Below are 13,884 nucleotides of genomic sequence, written 5' to 3'. Positions count from 1 at the left end.
GAAGCAATGATGTGGAGATGCTGGCGTTGGACTGGGGTAAACACAGTGAGACTTCTTACTAAAGAAGCAACACACCATTCTGGAGTCACATTTACTGTCTCAGAAATGCCTACCTGATCCTCTAACTATGGAATCCCCTATCTGTTGCTCTCCCACTCTTCTTCCTTCCCTCCTGTATAGCTCATCCACCCCAGACTTGGCTCTGGCTGCAGTCCCATGAGGAACATTGCCTCACCAGTATCCAATATGGAAAACTGATTGGTAAGTAAAATATATACTCAGGGTACTCCAGGATTATCTGCCTGGATCTCTTAGACTGCCTGGTGGTCACCCATCCCCTTTCTGCCTGCATGCTCTTAACCTGTGGTATAATCACCTCCCTAAAAGTGCTATCCACATAGTTCTCTGCCTTGCTGATGCACAGCTATGACTCCAGATGCCCCTCGAGTTCCATAACCTAGAGCTTAAGCTTCTGCAGCTGGTGACACTTCCTGCAGATATGTTCATCTAGGACACATGATGCATTCATGACTTCGCTCATACTTCAGGTTGTACATTCCACTCAGCTGAGCTGACCTGCCATACAATAACTTTAAAACTATTGATTAGAATTAGAATAAGTGGAATAACAACAGTTTCATATTAATCGGCTTCTTTCCCTGTGGCAAAGTAAGAACCAGCTACTACCGGATGCTGTAAAAAGGTAGAAAAAGTAACAAGCATTTCCTTCCCCTCTTCACTGAACTCCCTCACTCACCAGATTCCAACTTGAGCAATCTAATGGATCCAAATCAGTACTCCAATGCATAGCTGGACTTTTGTACTTGCACTTTTCAGCAAGTGCAAGTACAAGAGGAATAAAGCTTGACTTTGCTGGTTTGAAACAGACATTGGTGAGAAAGAAAATCTCCAAGATCAAGTGGGATGATCTGATCAATTATCAGATTGTGAACAAGTGCCTGTACTCATAAGTTGCTGGGGATCCTGGAAGGAGGGCAGCTTGAAGTGCAAATATTGGTACAGTTTTTCTTTGATTTGTTTTGAAGCATTGTTGGTGCATATTAACTATTAAGTTTTAATTTAAAAAATAGGGAAATCTGTTAATTGTATCAATTGAGTTTGAGTATATATAGATGGAGGGCATTGATGAGATGGTTATATGAGAATGCATAAAAAGACAATTGCTAACACAAGGGGCTGAATTTAGTGGAGATGATGGGGAATTTGCCCGGCAGCTGGTGTGCCAGCGAGAGCCCTGAGTCGTCTCTCTTAAGGAGGATTTTCTGCATTATGTGGCACTCTAGCACATAACTAGACCTTCCATGAAATCGAGAACCCTGGGGGCAGAGGTATTGCCCACTGAGAGCTGCTGGCAAATCAGAGTGGGGTGACTACTGCTGCTGGCAAGACAGCTGGCTAAGGCCCAAGATTGTCTTGGACCTGGGCCACATGTGAGTAATGCCGGGTTAGCAGTTGTACGGTTAGGGGAGGAGTTGTCAGCATTGGTGGGAAGTGGTGAGTTGGCTATCCAAGGGTCCATCACTTCCCATTGCCAGGTCTTTTGATCAGGATCCAAGTCTCTTTAAACAAGGGACCGCCTTGCCCCCCCCCCCCCCCCCACCCCTCCAACCCCCGCAGAAGCCCACAAGCATGGGTTTGCCAGTCAGGCTCCCCGCATAGTTACTTCCCAAACCATCGCCACTGGTTGAATACCAGTGATAGTAGGATGAAGCCCGTAAATGGGTATTAATTTCTCACTTAAGATCCTCAATTGGCAGCAGGTGAGAAGGCCATCCAATGAGCCTTCTCGCCACTGATTTAATTGAGGTGGAGGCAGGAAAGTGGCAGGGTCCCACTTGTCACCCTCTCACCTGATTAAATGCCCCCATCACCAAAGTCACCACTGGGGAGGGGATTAAATTCGTCCAAGTTAACAGTTGTATACCTGTAATGATTTACTCTGTGATTGAATCTATGCCAAGTAAACATTGGTTCAGAATTCTTCCTTCATCAACTGGCTACCAGGAATATTTCACATCAAATGAGCCAAAAATTGGCACTCACCTAATAGACTCCCGTAGCTATGAGGGCTTAGTTTCTACAGACATTCTGCCCATGAAAGCATTTGGTAAGATGGTTGGCAACAAACTGGACCAGATGTGCCTGGTTTTAGCCTAATCTGAGTTTTCCTGCTGGAACTTGAAAGCAATAGTGATGTGGAGAATGTGGGATCAAAGGGGAGGTTTCTCTACACTTGGAATTCCTGCTTTCCTAATTCACATAGCACCTGGCATGTTTGTTGGTCAGTATGCTGAGCCACATGTTTTTGCCTTTAGAAGGATGCAAGCAGTCAAAATAAACTGTGGCACAGTGGTTAGCACTGCTACCTCACAGCGCCAGGAGCCTGGGTTCAATTCCTGGCTTGGGTCACTGTCTGTGTGGAGTCTGAAGATTCTCCCCATGTCTGTGTGGGTTTCCTCCAGGTGCACTGGTTTCCTCCCACAGTCTGAAAGACGAGCTGCTTAGGTGCATTGGCCATGATAAATTCTCCCTCCAGGTGCTGGAAAGTGGCAACGAGGGGATTTTCAAAGTAACTTCATTGCAGTGTCAATGTAAGCCTACTTGTGACACTAATAAATAAACTCAACTGAAGAGGAAAAATCAACACCAGGGAATTGGCTCTGAGGAAGAGCATAATTTATAAAAAGAGCTCTTGTAATGCATCCTTTGTTCAAGCTCTCAAAGAAACACAATAGGTTTCTCTAGTGTGGTGGGGGGGGGGGGGGGGGGGGGGTTGGACATGGGTGAAGGTCATTGCCTAGGGGTCTGGATACCTTCCACTGTATAGAAATAAGATGCCAGAATTTATAGAAGTGGGAGCGCCAGGTGCCCTATATTTGTCTGTAGTGGCATAGATGCCCACTAGCCCTGGGAATCAGCGCCAAATCTGCCAACGGGCACAATCCTAGCCTAACTACTCGAATTACAGACTATAGATGTCTGGGACCAATTTCACTTACTTAAAAGAGCTCTGCTAATTTATTGTGTGACATGTAGTATAAAACGGCATGGCCGGGATTTTCCAGCCTCCCAGCAACGTGTTTCCTGCCAGCGGGAGGTGGTGCATTGTTTGTGAGTGACGGGATTCTCTCGTCCCACCGCTGTTAATGATGGGGGATGCGCTGCTGGTGGTACCAGAGAATCTCGCCAGCATGAAAGGCCGGAGAATTCCAGCCCATATCCTTTGACTCACGGTGAGTAAAATTGTGCAATAGCTATTTTAATACTGATAATGTACATGAGTAAACATGTTGCCTTAAAAAAGTTATTTAACATATTTTAGTATTTTTATCAATTTGCACAGCACCAGTATGATAAAATGGTTGATGAAAAAGATGCTGAATTGAAATGCTGGAAAGAAAATGAACTAAAAATCAACTTATCTAAAAAGCCTTTGGTAAGATTCTAATCCTATTTAGTAGGTATTAATTACATCATCCTTTAAATAGTAGGACACAGTTTTTCAAGATGTACCTATGCACTTAATGCCTTGAACGTAAACCAAAGAAAATAAAGGCAGAGAATCTGGAGGGCAGAGAATCTGGAGGCCAGATCTCTCTTTGTGTTGCCCGAAGTGTTGGAATATGTGAGGTGAATGAGCTAAATTTTCATATTTAACTGATGTGTTAACTGATGTGTTAGAATCATGGAAATAAGCTGTGGATACATTGGTGAAGGATAGATTCTAGTTATAGGTAAGAACATAGAGCAGAGCTAACAATGTATGGGAAATAAGATCAGAACTAAGATCATAAATGTTGTAAGTAGGAGAAGGGGACTGGTATCTCTGCTAAGAGTTGCGATAACGTGCTTCACTCACATGGGCCATGGGACATCAAGGACAATTTATAATAACCACTCCGTGTCCCACTAAGTATGCACCTGACTCTGCTAAACATCTAAGGATGCAGGGATAGATTGGGTCAGTTACTTGGTGCTGAGATTTCAGATCTTCCCCACCACATCTGCTTCCAAAGGCTTCTCCCTTGGATGGGAAGATTCTACTCATCATGTCTTCAGTACAAAAACACACTGTGTTACAACAATTATATCTGATCACCATCCAAATGATCAAAATAGGAAGAAATCTTCTATTGTAATGAAGAAGACATAGTTGGATATGACTGAAGAGGCTAATAGCAGTAGTATTGTTGCTTGTCCCTGTTCCAGTGCAAAAAACACTTTAACAACCTAACCAAGCCAGGAAAGATGAGTATAGGTGCAGATTTTGCACATTACCATCTCATAGAAACATAGAATCCTACAGTGCAGAAGGAGGCCATTTGGCCCATGGAGTCTGCACCGACCACAATCCCACCCAGCCCCCATCTCCACAACCGCATGCATTCACCAGAGCTAGTCCCCCTGATACTCAGGGGCAATTTAGCATGACCAATCCACCTAACCTGCACAACTTTGGACTGTGGGAGAAAACCGGAGCACCCGGAGGAAACCCACGCAGACACGGGGAGAATGTGCATATTCCACACAGACAGAGACCCAAGCTGGGAATCGAATCTGGGTCCCTGGCACTGTGAGGCAGCAGTGCTAACCACTGTGCCACCCTATGCCTCACTATGTCTTGTTAAGTGTAATCTACCACATCACAATTCACACCTATTTGAGTTTCCAGGATCATGAACGAAGCCCAGTCCATCACTCAAACTAGCCTCCCACCCATTGACTCTGTCTACACTTCCCGCTGCCTCGGCAAAGCAGCCAGCATAATTAAGGACACTCTGCACCCTGGACATTCTTCTATCTTGTTCCGTTGGGAAAAAGATACAAAAGTCTGAGGTCACGTACCAACCGACTCAAGAACAGCTTCTTCCCTGCTGCCATCAGACTTTTGAATGGACCTACCTCGCACTAAATTGATCTTTCTCTACACCCTAGTTATGACAGTAACACTACATTCTGCAGTCTCTCGTTTCCTTCTCTATGAATGGTATGCTTTGCCTGTTTAGTGCACAAGAAACACTACTTTTCACTGTATGCTAATACATGTGACAATAAATCAAGTCAATCAAGTCAAGTTTTACAAAGCTAATATTGCTATTATTGTAGTTAAAATCATTGTTGTAGTCATTCTTTCTCCGTCTACCTAAAAAAATGTTTTATTCATTTGTCGGACACAGGCGTTGCTGGCTGGCCAACATTTATTGTAAGAAGTCTCACAACACCAGGTTAAAGTCCAACAGGTTTATTTGGTAGCAAAAGCCACTAGCTTTCGGAGCGCTCGCTGCTCCTTCGTCAGGTGAGTGGGATTTCAGTTCACAAACAGGGCATATAAAGACACAAACTCAATTTACAAAATAATGGTTGGAATGCGAGTCTTTACAGGTAATCAAGTCTTAAAGGTACAGACAATGTGAGTGGAGAGAGGGTTAAGCACAGGTTAAAGAGATGTGTATTGTCTCCAGCCGGGACAGTTAGTGAGATTTTGCAAGCCCAGGCAAGTCATGGGGGTTACAGATAGTGTGACATGAACCCAAGATCCCGGTTGAGGCTGTCCTCATGTGTGCAGAACTTGGCTATCAGTCTCTGCTCAGCGACTCTGCACTGTCGTGTGTCGTGAAGGCCGCCTTGGAGAACGCTTACCCGAAGATCAGAGGCCGAATGCCCGTGACTGCTGAAGTGTTCCCCAACAGGAAGAGAACAGTCTTGCCTGGTGATTGTCGAGCGGTATTCATTCATCCGTTGTTGTAGCATCCGCATGGTCTCCCCAATGTACCATGCCTCGGGACATCCTTTCCTGCAACGGATCAGGTAGACAACGTTGGCCGAGTTGCAAATGAATGTACCATGTACCTGGTGGATGGTGTTCTCACGTGAGATGATGGCATCCATGTCGATGATCCGGCACGTCTTGCAGAGTTGTGTGGCGTCGTGGTTACTGTTCTCCTGAAGGCTGGGTAGTTTGCTGCGGACAATGGTCTGAGGTTGTGCGGTTGTTTGAAGGCAAGAAGTGGGGGTGTGGGGATAGCCTTGGCGAGATGTTCGTCTTCATCAATGACATGTTGAAGGCTCTGGAGAAGATGTAGCTTCTCTGCTCCGGGGAAGTACTGGACGACGAAGGGTACTCTGTCCGCCGTGTCCCGTGTTTGTCTTCTGAGTAGGTCGGTGCGGTTTTTCGCTGTGGCGCGTCGGAATCCACAGCAGCCTCTGCAAGACGTGCCGGATCATCGACACGGATGCCATCATCTCACGTGAGAACGCCATCCACCAGGTACATTCACTTGCAACTCGGCCAACGTTGTCTACCTGATACGCTGCAGGAAAGGATGTCCCAAGGCAGGGTACATTGGGAAGACCATGCAGATGAACGGATGAATGAACACCACACGACAATCACCAGGCAAGAGTGTTCTCTTCCTGTTGAGACACACTTCAGCCGTCACGGGCATTCAGCCTCTGACCTTCGGGTAAGCGTTCTCCAAGGCACCTTCACGACACACGACAGCGCAGAGTCGCTGAGCAGAGATTGATAGCCAAGTTCTGCACACATGAGGACAGCCTCAACCGGGATCTTGGGTTCATGTCACACTATCTGTAACCCCCATGACTTGCCTGGGCTTGCAAAATCTCACTAACTGTCCCGGCTGGAGACAATACACATCTCTTTAACCTGTGCTTAACCCTCTCTCCACTCACATTGTCTGTACCTTTAAGACTTGATTACCTGTAAAGTCTCGCATTCCAACCATTATTTTGTAAATTGAGTTTGTGTCTTTATATGCCCTGTTTGTGAACTGAAATCCCACTCACCTGACGAAGGAGCAGCGAGCGCTCCGAAAGCTAGTGGCTTTTGCTACCAAATAAACCTGTTGGACTTTAACCTGGTGTTGTGAGACCTCTTACTGTGTTTACCCCAGTCCAACGCCGGCATCTCCACATCATGGCCAACATTTATTGCCCATCCCTAGTTGCCCTTGTTCAGAGGGCAGTTGAGAGTCAACCACATTGCTGTGGCTCTGGACTCACATGTAGGCCAGACCGGGTAAGGACGGCAGATTTCCTCCCCTAAAGAACATTAGTGAGCCAGATGGGTTTTTCCAACAATCAACAACGGTTTCATGGCCATCAGTAGATTCTTAATTCCAGATATTTTTTTAATTGAATTCAAATTGCACCAGCTGCTGTGGCGGGATTCGAATCCAGGTCCCCCAAAACATTAGCTGAGTTTCTGGATTAATAGTCTAGCAATAATACCGCTCGCCGTCGCCTCACCCTTAATAATATAACAAAAAACAGCCCTCTCCCTTCCAAACACTCCCTATGCCCATTCCATGCCAATCTATGTCCCCCACCCAACACCATGGTCTCCATGCCAACTCACCCAGTAACCTTGGGCAGTTCCTTGATAGTTCGACACTTTCTGCATAGTTCCATAACATTTTCTTGACAACAATGGTTCTTTGACAACTGGACAATGACTTTTTTAAAGTCCAAATCGGGTTCTGCCAACAGCTTTTGGATGGTTAGGTCATTTATACCACATATCAATCTGTCCTGTAACATTTCAATAAGTGGCTGTTCAAATTCACAGTGTTCAGCTAATTTCCGCAACCTAGCCAAGAACTCAATGACAGGTCCCCAGGGATTCTCATGTTAAAGAATATTGCTGTTGAATTGCTGGGGTTTTTTTACGAGGTCCACCAGGTCCACGTTTTTTGAGTCAGGGGCATCCGAATAGGTCAGACTTCTTATTACACTGAAAGACGGGCCCCGCATGCTGTTAGCAAAATGCTTTTCGTCTCCTTCAATGTTGCTAGCACACAAGAAGTAATGCATGTATTCAGTGCCCAGTCTTCCTCACTTGTGTCGTAGCACTCGAGTTTCCCAAAAGGGGCATAATGGCTTTTTCTTACCGGAGAAAATTTTGACTTTCAGAGGTTGTTCGGAGGAAAAATGGAAAAAGAAAAGAATTTTTCTCCTCATTGCCAATGTAATAATTCTGCCACAATCAGGTTTCCATCACCCACATCCTTTATTGTGCACAAAAGGAAAAGGCCGCTCCCAAGGCTTGCAGTCAAGTTACCTTTGCCTCAGGACCTACAACAGCAATCTGTGTAAAGTTACGGGCTGGTTGGAGTCATACTTTGTGCTTGGTATGACTCAACTCTTCTGGTTGATTCATACCTAGCACAAAGCAAGATAGTTGTGATCGTTGGAGGCCAATCATCTCAGCCCCAGAACATAGCAATAGGAGTTCTTCAGAGTAGTATATCACTCCCCCATGTCTGGCTGCTTCATCACTGTGTTGGGGTCCAATTTCCAGTACTTCCTTTATAATAGCATGAGGTATACCTACACCACATGGACTACAAAATACTTTTATCAAGGGCAATTAGGGATGGGCAATGAATGCTGGTCTTGCCAATGACTCTCAACGCATGAACAAATTTTAAATATAAAAAAGCAATTGGGAGCAATGAAAGAAAGAAAGTGTTTGATGCCAATAAAATACTTTTTAATGTATTTCATGATGTAGTTTAGAATTCCTTTTGGATCCTCTATCCTTCATCCCATGAAGTGTCACTCCATCTCACCTCTTTTACTGCCAAATTTACTGAAGCCTAGGAAACCTGTTTGGAGACATTAATTTGAAAATGCAGTTAACCTCACTAATATAACAATGGACCCAACTTTCAAGGTCTCATTGTGCCAGTACACACAAACTCCATTAAAACGATGAGTGAGAACATTGGAGGCTGGCTGGGGTCAGGTTTCCTATTTTTGATTTTTTTAACCTGCCCACCCACCAATAACCTGTCCATCATTGGCAGCTAAAATTCCTCCCTATATTCCCAACCTCAGTTCTCGCTTGGATCAAAGCTTTGGGAAGCTGGCACAAAGCGTTCAATTGGGCCATTTGGGTTTGCATAGGTGCAGTGTTCTTTGGGTGCCTTCAACGTGTGTGCAAATTCTTGGTGGGGTGGGGGTGTGAGAGAAGGAGAAAGGTCAGGACTAGAAATTTATATTTAATATTATCAAATATTCTATAGTTTTTTTGGATAACATTTAAAAGATACCAATATTTTTTGTCAATAGCTTGTGACTGGTAGGGCTAGAGTAAACCAGGAAATGATGCAATTTCCTGCCAATTTAAAATAATTAAATTATTGGTTTTCAGGCTAAGGTAATATTGATATTAATAAATGTATTTTTCTTTTTCCAGGAAATTGAGCTATTATCTGTCAAAGATGAGCTATCAATTACAAAACAAGAACTTCAGAAAGTAACTGAAGAAAAGGTTTGTCTTTTTGCACTGTAACTTTATTTTAATGTTGTTTGTCAGAATATTAGACTTGTGTTTGCTGTTTTCATTTGCATTGAATTATCGGACCTCCCTGCAGGAATCATAGGCGGGGGGGAATGAGAAAGCCATTGGGAGAAGCCTCAGGGATATCGGCGAAATACTCGGGCAGCACTGGGAAATATTCACGGGGACCGGGAGAGCATCCAGGGTTCCAGGAAAGACCTCAGGAGTAGCGGCAAAATACTCAGACAGCATCGAGTGAGGCCTCGGGAGTTCCCTCTACTTTCTCAGGAGGCTAAGGAAATTTGGCATGTCGCTAAGACTCTCACCAATTTTTACAGATGCACCATAGAAAGCTTCCTTTCCGGATGTATCACGGCTTAGAATGGCCCTTGCTCTGATCAAGACTGCAAGAAACAACAAAGGGTTATGAACGTAACCCAATCCATCACGCAAACCAGCCTCCGTCTACACTTCCTGCTGCCTCCAAAAAGCAGCCAGCATAATCAAGGATCACACGCACCCCAGACAGATACAAAAGTCTGAGAACATGTACCAACTGACTCAAGAACAGCTTCTTCCCTGCTGCCGTCAGACTTTTGAATATTAAGCTGATCTTTCTCTTTATCTGTAACTGCAACACTATATTAAAGTAAAGTTTAAAGTTTATTTATTCGTCACAAGTAAAGCTTACATTAACACTGCAATGAAGTTACTGTGAAATTCCCCATATCACCTATTTAGGTCAATGCACTTAACCAGCACGTCTTTCAGACTGTGGGAGGAAACCAGAGCACCCGGAGGAAACCCACGCAGATACGAGGAGAATGTGTAAACTCCACATAGACAGTGACCTAAGCCGGGAATTGAACCCAGGTCCCTGACGCTGTGAGGCAGCAGTGCTAACCACTGTGCCACCGTGCCATCCATTCTGCACCCTCTCCTTTCCTTCTCCCCCATGTGCTCTCTGAACAGTATATTTTGAGTCTGTATAGTGTGCAAGAAACAATACTTTTTACTGTATCCCAATACATGTGACAATAATAAATAAAATCAAATCAAAATTCCAGAGAGGCCTCAGGGGTACTGGTGAAATACTCAAGAGGGTGCACTGAACAAACAATGAACAAAGAAAATTACAGTACAGGAACAGGCCCTTCGGCTCTCCAAGCCTGCACCGACCATGCTGTCCGCCTTAACTAAAACCCCCTACCCTTCCGGGGACCATATCCCTCTATTCCCATCCTATTCATGTATTTGTTGAGATGCCCCTTAAAAGCCACTACCACATCCACTTCCACTACCTCCCCCGGCAGCGAGCTCCAGGCATCCACCACCTTCTGTGTAAAAAATCTGCCTCGTACATCTGCTCTAAACCTTGCCCCTCGCACCTTAAACCTGTGCCCTCTAGTAATTGACTCTTCCATCCTGGGAAAAAGCTTCTGACTATCCATTCTGTCCATGCCTCTCATAATCTTGTAGACTTCTATCAAGTCTCCCCTCAACCTCCGTTGTTCCAGTGAGAACAAACCAAGTTTCTCCAAGCTCTCCTCATAGTTAATGCCCTCCATACCAGGCAACATCCTGGTAAATCTTTTCTGTAACCTCTCCAAAGCCTCCATATCTTTCTGGTAGTGTGGCGACCAGAATTGAACACTATATTCCAAGTGCAGCCCAACTAAGGTTCTATAAAGCTGCAACATGACTTGCCAATTTTTAAACTCAGTGCCCCAGCCGATGAAGGCAAACATGCCGTATGCCTTCTTGACTACCTTCTCCACCTGCGTTGCCACTTTTAGTGACCTGTGTACCTGTACACCCAGATCCCTTTGCGTATCAATACTGTTGATGGTTCTGCCATTTACTGTATATTTCCAATCTGTGTTAGACCTTCCAAAATGCATTACCTCACATTTGTCCGGATTAAACTCCATCTGTCATCTCTCCACCCAAGCCTCCAACTGATCTATATCCTGCTGTATCCTCTGATGGTCCTCATCGCTATCCCCAAATCCACCAACCTTTGTGTCATCTGCAAACTTACTAATCAAACCAGTTACATTTTCCTCCAAATCATTTATATATATCACAAACAGCAAAGGTCCCAGCACTGATCCCTGAGGAACGCCACTTGTCACAGCCCTCCATTCAGAAATGCACCCTTCCACTGCTACCCGCTGTCTTCTTTGACTGAGCCAGTTTTGTATCCACCTTGCCAGCTCACCTCTGATCCCATGCGACCTCTGCACCAGTCTGCCTTGAGGGAGCTTGTCAAAGACCTTACTGAAGTCCACGTAGACAACATCCACTGCCCTACCCTCATCAATCATCTTCGTCACTTCCTCGAAAAACTCGATCAAGTTTGTGAGACACGACCTCCCCTTCACAAAACCATGTTGTCTCTCACTAATACGTCCACTTATTTCCAAGTGAGACTAAATCCTGTCTTGAAGAATCCTCTCCAATAATTTCCCTACCACTGATGTAAGGCTCACCGGCCTGTAATTACCTGGATTATTCTTGCTACCCTTCTTAAACAAAGACCTCCCCTGTAGCCAGTGAGGATACAAAGATTTCTCTCAAGGCCCCAGCAATTTCCTCCCTTGTCTCTCTCAGTATTCTGGGGTATATCCCATCAGGCCCTGGGGACTTGTCTACCTTAATGTTTCTCAAGAACGTCAATAACTTCTTTTTGATCTCAACATGACTCAAACTATCTACACACCCTTTCCCAGACCCATCATCCACCAAGTCCTTCTCTTTGGTGAATACTGATGCAAAGTACTCATTTTATACCTCACCCATTTCCTCTGGCTCCACGCATAGATTCCCTCCCTTGTCCTTGAGTGGGCCAACCTTCTCCCTGGCCACCCTCTTGCTCTTTATATATGCATAAAAAGCCTTGGGATTTTCCTTAATCCTGCTGGCCAATGCTTTTTTGTGACCCCTTTTAGCCGTCCTTACTCCTTGCTTAAACTCTTTCTGCTTTCCTTGTATTCCATACTTGCTTCGTGTGTTCCCATCCTCCTAGCTTTGACAAATGCTTCCTTTTTCTCTTTGATTAGGCTCACAATATCTCTCGTTATCCAAGGTTCCCAAAACTTACCATACTTATCCTTCATCCTTACGGGAATGTACCGGTTCTGAATCTCTACTTACACTTACACTTGAAAGCCTCCCACATGCCAGATGTTGATTTGCCCTCAAACACCTGCCCCCAATCAATATTCTTCAGTTCCTGCCTAATATTGTTGTAATTAGCCTTCCCCCAATTTAGCACCTTAACTTGAGGACTACACTCATGGTGTAAAATTGTGGTCACTGTTCCCGAACTGCTCCCTACTGAAACATCGACCACCTGGCCGGGCTCATTCCCCAATACCAGGTCCGGTATGGCCCCTTCCCTAATTGGACTATCTACATACTGTTTCAAGAAGCCCTCCTGAATGCTCCTTACAAACTCTGCCCCATCCACGCCCCAATACTAAGTGAGTCCCAGTCAATATAGGGGAAGTTAAAATCTTCCACCACAACAACCCTGTTTCTTTTACACCTGGCCAAAATCTGCCTACATATCTGTTCCTCTATCGCCCGCTGGCAGTTGGGTGGCCTATAGTAAACACCCAACATTGTGACTACACCCTTCCTATTCGTACCCATATTGCCTCGCTGTATGAGCCCTCCGAGGTGTCCTCCCACAGTATAGCTGTGATCTTCTCCTTATGTGGAGATGCTGGCGTTGGACTGGGGTGAACACAGTAAGAAGTCTCACAACACCAGGTTAAAGTCCAACAGGTTTATTTGGTAGCAAATACCATAAGCTTTCGGAGCGCTGCTCCTTCGTCAGATGGAGTGGAAATGTGCTCTCAAACAGTGCACAGAGACACAAAATCAAGTTACAGAATACTGATTAAATGTGAATCCCTACAGCCAGCCAGGTCTTAAAGATACAGACAATGTGGGTGGAGGGAGCATTAAACACAGGTTAAAGAGATGTGTATTGTCTCCAGACAGAATAGCTCGTGAGATTCTGCAAGCCCAGGAGGCAAGCTGTGGGGGTTACTGATAATGTGACATAAATCCAACATCCCGGTTTAGGCCGTCCTCATGTGTGCGGAACTTGGCTATCAGTTTCTGCTCAGCGACTCTGCGCTGTCGTGTGTCGTGAAGGCCGCCTTGGAGAACGCTTACCTGAAGATCCAAGGCTGAATGCCCGTGACTGATGAAGTGCTCCCCCACAGGAAGAGAACAGTCTTGCCTGGTGATTGTCGAGCGGTGTTCATTCATCTGTTGTCGTAGCGTCTGCATGGTTTCCCCAATGTACCATGCCTCATGACATCCTTTCCTGCAGCGTATCAGGTAGACAACGTTGGCCGAGTTGCAAGAGTAGGTACCGTGTACCTGGTAGATGGTGTTCTCACGTGAGATGATGGCATCCGTGTCGATGATCCGGCACGTCTTGCAGAGGTTGCTGTGGCAGGGTTGTGTGGTTGATGCTATACACTAGATACATCGATGATTCTTTCTTTGGAGTCATGGTGAGCAATCACTGAAACAACTAC

This window comes from Mustelus asterias, chromosome 25 (assembly GCF_964213995.1).
Source record: "Mustelus asterias chromosome 25, sMusAst1.hap1.1, whole genome shotgun sequence".
Classification (NCBI taxonomy): Eukaryota; Metazoa; Chordata; class Chondrichthyes; order Carcharhiniformes; family Triakidae; genus Mustelus; species Mustelus asterias.
Note: the sequence above shows the minus strand (reverse complement) of the source record.